This window comes from Anomaloglossus baeobatrachus, chromosome 2 (assembly GCF_048569485.1).
Source record: "Anomaloglossus baeobatrachus isolate aAnoBae1 chromosome 2, aAnoBae1.hap1, whole genome shotgun sequence".
Lineage (NCBI taxonomy): Eukaryota > Metazoa > Chordata > Amphibia > Anura > Aromobatidae > Anomaloglossus > Anomaloglossus baeobatrachus.
In genome coordinates this window covers 140,144,027-140,151,580 of record NC_134354.1, presented here as the reverse complement: position 1 = coordinate 140,151,580, position 7,554 = coordinate 140,144,027, and positions in this window count along the sequence as shown.

The following is a 7,554-nucleotide window of genomic DNA, read 5'->3' as shown; positions in this document are numbered from 1 at the left end:
TGTATTTTTCTACTGGCAGAGATATCTGGATACCTAGATATTTAAATTCGTCCACATTCTTCAATTTGTTAGCCCCAGTATCCTCATTTGTCCAGGCTACTTCCCCATCCACTTTAAAGAGGCTCGATTTAGACCAATTAATGGTCAGTCCCGAAACTTCTCCAAATTTCTCTATTATCTGCATGGCATGATCCAATGAGGCTGATGAATCCCCCAAGAAAAGTAATAAATCGTCAGCATAAAGAGCTATTTTCTCCCCTAAATGCCCATACTTAAATCCATGGATCTCCTTTGTTTTCCTAATGGCCGCCGCCAGAGGCTCTATTGCAATAGCAAATAGGAGCGGCGATAGTGGGCAGCCCTGTCTCGTTCCCCGGTGCAACTCAAACGCTGAGGAGGTCATACCGTTAACTCTAACTTTAGCAGTAGGCCTATTATACAACAGCTGCACCCACTTTACAAACCTTGGGCCAAAACCCATATGCTGCAACACTTTCCACAGATACCCCCACTCAACACTATCGAACGCTTTCTGGGCATCTAGCGAAGCGATCACCCTCCGGCCAGGGTTGTCAGGCGGCAACTGTAGATTAAGGTACAATCTCCTGATATTAGCAGCTGTCGACCTATTGGCCATGAACCCTGATTGGTCCATATGTATTAGGTTAGATATAACTCCAGTCAGCCGGTTTGACAACACCTTAGCCAGAAGCTTCACGTCCGCTGTTAATAACGAGATGGGTCTATATGAGTCTGGAAGCCTCGGATTTTTATCCTCCTTAGGAATTACTACTATTATTGCTTCTCTCATAGATTCAGGCAATACACCTTCCCCCTCCGCCACCTCAAAGACTTTCAATAGTTTGGGTAATAGGATTTCTTCTAACTGTTTATAAATTTCAACTGGTAGCCCGTCTGCTCCCGGTGCCTTGTCATTGCTCATGCCATGCAGAGCGCCCTCCAGTTCATCAATAGTAATAGGTGACTCCAGTTTATCTCTATCCGCCACAGACAACACCGGAAGCTCACCTCGCTCAAGAAATGAGTCCACCTCTTCCACCCTCATCTCTCCAATAGAAGAATATAGCGTGCAATAGAAATCTTTAACCCCTTAACGACCGCGGGCCGTAAAATTACGTCCTAAATGACATAATCTTACTGCCCGCGGTCCTCCGGCGGCAGCATGCCGCGATCGGCACACATCTCAGCTGATTTTCACAGCTGAGATGTGTGCCTGCTAGGCACGAGCAGAATCGTTATCTGCTCGTGCCGATTAACCCCTTATATGGCGCTGTCAATGCATGACAGCGCCATTATAAGCGCAATCGCGGTAAAGTTTTTACTTACCGCCGAAACCGGAAGTCACGTGACGCGATCACGTGACTCCCGATAGTTGTCATGGTAGTACAGGGTCATGTGATGACTCCTGTACTACACATGAATTGGTTTCACTTTCGCTGTGCCCGGGGCACAGCAAAAGAGAAAGACAGCGTATCTGCTGTTTACAGCCTTCCAGCTGTGATCAGCAGATACTGCAGAGCGATCGGAATGCTGATCGCAATAGCCCCCTAGGGGGACTAGTAAAATAAAAAAAAAAAGTAAAAAAATAAGTTTTAAAAAATTAAAAAAAAACAAAAAAACCTAAAAGTTCAAATCACCCCCCATTCGCCCCATTGAAAATTAAAGGGTTAAAAAAATAAAAAATATACACACATTTGGTATCGCCGCGTTCAGAAACGCCCGATCTATCAAAATATAAAATCAATTAATCTGATCAGTAAACGGCGTAGCGGCAAAAAAATTCCAAACGCCAAAACGACGTTTTTTTGTCGCCACAACTTTTGCGCAAAATGCAATAAGAGGCGATCAAAACGTAGCATCTGCGCAAAAATGGTACCGTTAAAAACGTCAGCTCGAGACGCAAAAAATAAGCCGTCATTGAGCCTAAGATCCCGAAAAATGAGAACGCTACGGGTCACGGAATATGGCGTAAAACGTGCGCCACTTTTTTCGGACAAACTTCCGATTTTTTTTTAACCCCTTATATAAAAGTAAACCTATACATGTTTGGTGTCTACGAACTCGCACTGACCTGAGGCATCACACCCACACATCAGTTTTACCATATAGTGAACACAGTGAATAAAATATCTCAAAAACCATAGTGCTATCGCACTTTTTTTGCAATTTTTCAGCATTTGGAATTTTTTTGCCATTTTCTAGTACACAATATGGTAAAACTGATGGTTTCATTTAAAAGTACAGCTCGTTCCGCAAAAAATGAGCCCTCACATGACCATATTGACTGAAAAATAAAAAAGTTACGTCTCTCAGAAAAAGAATGGCGAAAAAAAAAAACGGAAAGCGAAAAATCGGCCGGTCGTGAAAGGGTTAAAGACCCCAAGGATCTCCTCAACCTCAGTGACCTGTGTCCCCTCCACCGTGTCCATACCATGCACAAATGAACTACTCCTTTGAGCTGCAGCTATGACCGATAATAGATGACCAACTTTTTCCCCCTCCTCATAAAAATGCAATTTTTGGAATGCCTGCTTCCTTACCGCCTTCTCCAAAAGCATCTTATTAACCTGTTCATGCGCCTGCCTAAGATTTTGCTTCGCGTCCGTAGTAGTACTCCGGATTGCTTCCAGCTCTGCCTTATCTAAGGCCTCCAGGCTATCTTTCTCATCCTGCCTCGTCTGTGTTTTACGTTTACAGATATCCCTGAACAGGAGCCCCCTGAGGTATGCCTTCATCGCATCCTATACCACCAGCGGACCAGTGCTACCCTCGTTGTGGATAAAGAAATCCCCAAGATCCCGTTCTATATTCCCCATATTAATATGACGGATCCATGCTGGATGAAGCTTCCACTCTCCCCTCCTTCCCCCTGTCAGGGTCCCCCGTCGTATGGATACTAGAATTGGGCTATGATCTGAAATCACTCTTGTCAGATATTGCACGTCGCCTATCATTGCATCCATCAGATCACTAGCTAGAGCCATGTCAATGCGGGACAGAGTGTTATGCGAAGCCGAATAACAAGAGAAGCAGGAAACCCTCCCATTCCTCACTCGCCAGGCATCCACCATTCCAAGTTCCCCAATAAGAGTGCCAAACGAAGTCATACAACCATCCTGGATACCTGGAGGTCTACTACTCCTATCCCAGTACAGGTCTATCACATTATTGAAGTCCCCCACCAGTAAAAAAGGGATTACTCCCCCCTTCTCAGAGAACTCCCTTATCTCCCTTAGTTTGGTGCACTTATATGGAGGTGGTATATATATTGCAGCTATACACATGAGTCTGCCAAATATTTTACACTTGACGGCCACACACTGTCCCTCTTTATCCACATACACTTCTATCTCTTCATATTGCACAGAGTTATGGATCAGCAGTGATACACCCCTTGCATAGTTGGAAAAGGTGGAGTGATAGGCCTTCTGCACCCATCTCCTATATAAAACATGTGTTGTCTCCTTTGTTAGATGCGTTTCTAGTAGACATATTACTGACGGGTTCTGGTCTTGAACATATTTAATTATTGCCGCTCTCCTAGACCTATCTGATAACCCTCTAATATTCCAACTCAACACCTTAATTCTATCCCCCATTATCCCACCCAGTAAAACCATCAAACCTTGTAGTATCTCCCCATGCTGCCTCTACCCTACCCCTTTCCCCCCTCCCCCCCTGCTCCCCTCCCCTCCTACTCCCCACCACTTCGTGTTTTCGAGTACTCCCGTGAAGCATCGGGTTTTCCAAACCTGGTCCATAATCCCTACTAAATTCCCCCCTACCTCCCTCGCCTTCCCCTCTTAGACACATTTTAAAACTCGTCCCTTTTCCAACAATTCTCCACTTCCCCCCTTTCTATGTATAATCATATTCCACTCAACCAATATAACAGTAAAATGGCGAACAGTAATTAAACTGGAATCTCAAATTGTAAATACCACCACCGCGCCTAATTAGGCAGTCCCCATGTCCTGCGAAGCTCACATCAAACCCTTCGCATTCCCCCTGCATACTACCTCAATCCCAAAGGGAAGGAGAAAAAAAAAGAAAAAACAAGAAGGGTCCCCTGTAAGCTCCTAAGGATGTCGTAGAGCCTCAGCCGGCCTTCTCCAACACACTGCAGATTCAGACAGTCAGCTCATTCCTTCAAACGGATCCGCTTTTCGTTTGCGTCCAACCACTGCATGGCTTCCTCTGGAGTTGTAAAAAAGTGCACCCGCTCCAACGCCGTCACTCTTAGCTTTGCCGGGAACATCATTGAGTATTGCACCCCAATCTCTCGCAGGCGCCTCTTTACTCCTGTAAAAGTCATACGTAGCTTTTGGACAGAAATGGAGTAGTCCGGGTATATGGAAATTCTCTGGCCGTCAATCATAAGATCCTCCATGTCTCTTGCCTTTCGCAGTATAGTGTCCCTGTCCCTGTAGTTGAGGAGCTTGGCTAGCATAGTGCGAGGGCCCCTGCCTGCTGGTTGTGGCTGCATCGGGACTCTGTGTGCACGTTCCACGGCATAGAGCTTGGATAAGACATTAGCACCCATTTTCCCCCTGAGCCAGTCTTCTACATATTCAGTGGGGTTTCTTCCTTCCGCTTTCTCAGGGATGCCGACAATTCGGATGTTATTTCTTCTAGAGCGGTTCTCTAAATCATCATTTTTTGCCATGATTTCAGCTATCTGCTGTGCAAAGGTTTTTTCAGACTTTTGTAGTTTTGTAATATGATCCTCTGTTATCCCCACTCTCTCTTCTACAGCCGTTGTTCTCAGATCGGCTTTCTTGAGGTCTTTCTTGATGTCAGCAACCTCTGCCTGTAATCCCTTAACTTGCTTCGTCAGGGCAGTCAGAGCTTCTTTACAAAAAGACACCACTGCAAAAATGTCCTTTAAAGTGGGGTTTTCTGGAGCCTCCTGTGCACTATGTGCTTTCTCCACTTCTCCTGTCTTATCTTGCTGCTTTTCACCATCCCCCATCTCATCAGAGCTGGCATTGTCTTCTCCCTCCTCTCCTTCCTCACCTCTGTTATCTATATGCTGATGTGATTTCTCTGAAGTCCAGGCAAATTTCTTCAGCCTTGCCGCGACCTGCATCCTCTCCTGACAGGCTGCATTAAGGGTACCTTCACACTTAGCGATGCAGCAGCGATCCGACCAGCGATCTGACCTGGTCAGGATCGCTGCTGCATCGCTACATGGTCGCTGGTGAGCTGTCAAACAGGCAGATCTCACCAGCGACCAGTGAACAGCCCCCAGCCAGCAGCGACGTGCAAGCGACGCTGCGCTTGCACGGAGCCGCCGTCTGGAAGCTGCGGAAACTGGTAACTAAGGTAAACATCGGGTATGGTTACCCGATGTTTACATTAGTTACCAGCGCACACCGCTTAGCTGTGTGTGCAGGGAGCAGGGAGCCGCGCACACTGAGCGCTGGCTCCTTGCTCTCCTAGCTGCTGTACACATCAGGTTAATTAACCCGATGTGTACAGCAGCTACATGTGCAGAGAGCCGGAGCCGGCAGCACAGGCAGCGTGAGAGCTGCAGAGGCTGGTAACTAAGGTAAATATCGGGTAACCACCTTGGTTACCCGATGTTTATCTTGGTTACAAGCTTACCTCAGCTGTCAGACGCCGGCTCCTGCTCCCTGCTCGCTTCATTTGTCGCTCTCTCGCTGTCACACACAGCGATCTGTGTGTCACAGTGGGAGAGCGCCTTTGAAGAAAACGAACCAGAGCTGTGTGTAACGAGCAGCGATCTCGCAGCAGGGGCCAGATCGCTGCTCATTGTCACACACAGCGAGATCGCTAATGAGGTCACTGCTGCGTCACAAAAAGCATGACTCAGCAGCGATCTCGGCAGTGAGCTCGCTGTGTGTGAAGCACCCCTAACTTTCTCAGCTTCCTGCCTTATCATGGCACCATCTTGAGAGCTGGGGACTTTCCCGCCTCCATTATCTTTTTGCCTGTGACGGACCATGGCACCTCTCTGCATCCACCAGACTCACTCCAGATAAGTCCTCACCACCTTATCTTCCTGACAGCCGGCTGAGGCAGCGATAACAGCGGTATTCAGGGATTTATCAAGGGAGTTTGCAGGAGAGCTCCACAAACACGTCTCCTCACATTGCCGTCCAGGCCACGCCCCCCCCCCATATGACTTAGGGGGATTGGGCACCCCAAACATAACGGCATATTATAAAGCCTTACTAATTGAATCACTAAAGGAATGGTGGCGTCCAGGTAATTCACATAGATGGGCTCAGATTGAAAATTTCCTGTCCCGCCAGGGCTCGGTCAGAAGAATGATGGAAGCAGAATATTTGAGCCGTTCACGGTTCTCCCCGTGTGTTCCCACCATGTCAGCCTCCCTGGAGGTCTGGCGAAATGACTTGATTCATAAGATTCAGATTCCTCTTTCAGAGATTTCCCTCAAGTCGTTGGAATCTCAAATCCCCTTTTTGAATCTGGCCAGGTGGGAGGGATCGGGCATTACAGTGCTGGCGGATCTATACTCTGATATGGGTGTTAACCCCTTTAATGAAATAGTACGGGAACACCCCTCTTTAAAGGGCTGTTTCTATCAGCACATCCAAATTAGTCATTTTCTGGCCTCTAAATTTCCTCCAAAGTCGAAGCCTCTGTTACCTACAACAAAGGCTTTGGTATTTAAAAAGATAATTAAATCCAAAGGTATCTCCTCGACATACAAATGGCTCAATAACCCCCCCGAAGACCAAAAATCTCCTTATATGAATAAATGGGACGTGGAGTTGAGTGTCTCTACCTCTCCTTCAAACTGGCACTCGGCATCAGCAAATATCCAAAAATATTCCAAGTGTATAAATCATCTGGAGCAACTGAAAAAAACACCTGCGATGGTATCGGTCCCCAGCCAACTTAGCACAGTTCCTCCCAAATTATTCGCCACATTGTTGGAAGGGCTGCCTCCAAAGGGGTACTCTTGGTCACTGCTGGTGGGCTTGTCCCAAGGTTTTCTCGTTCTGGGCGGAGGTGTTTGGCCTGATGGGTGAGCTGACAGGCAATCGTATTAATCCGAATCCGGCTCTGGCAGTGCTAAACGTGGGTATAGAGGAGTTCTCTTGGGAATCCAGGGGTTTATTAGTTCACATTCTAGTAGCTGCCAGATATTGCATAAGTTTGCACTGGAAATCCCCAAAGACGCCTACATTAGTTGAACTATATAACCGAATTAATCTCCAATGCCAATACGAGTTCTGTCTGGCTCACTCCATCCGCGCCAAAAACAAAATACTTCAGATTTTGAACACGTGGCTAAACTCTGTATATGCATCCCCTGTCAGGCATCTGTTTCCAGGGCAAACTGTTGATAATTAAAAACGGGTCAAATAGGGTCAAAGAGAGTGTTACGCAGGGAGTTCACCCATACCACATGTCAATATTCAAGGTGTTTAAATCTCTGTTGTTGTTACTGCTCGGGCTATCCCGAAACGCCATCCAATTTCCTCCCTCCCTCCCTCCCCCCTCCCCCTCCCTGGTTGCTTCCTTGCAACCATCCATGGT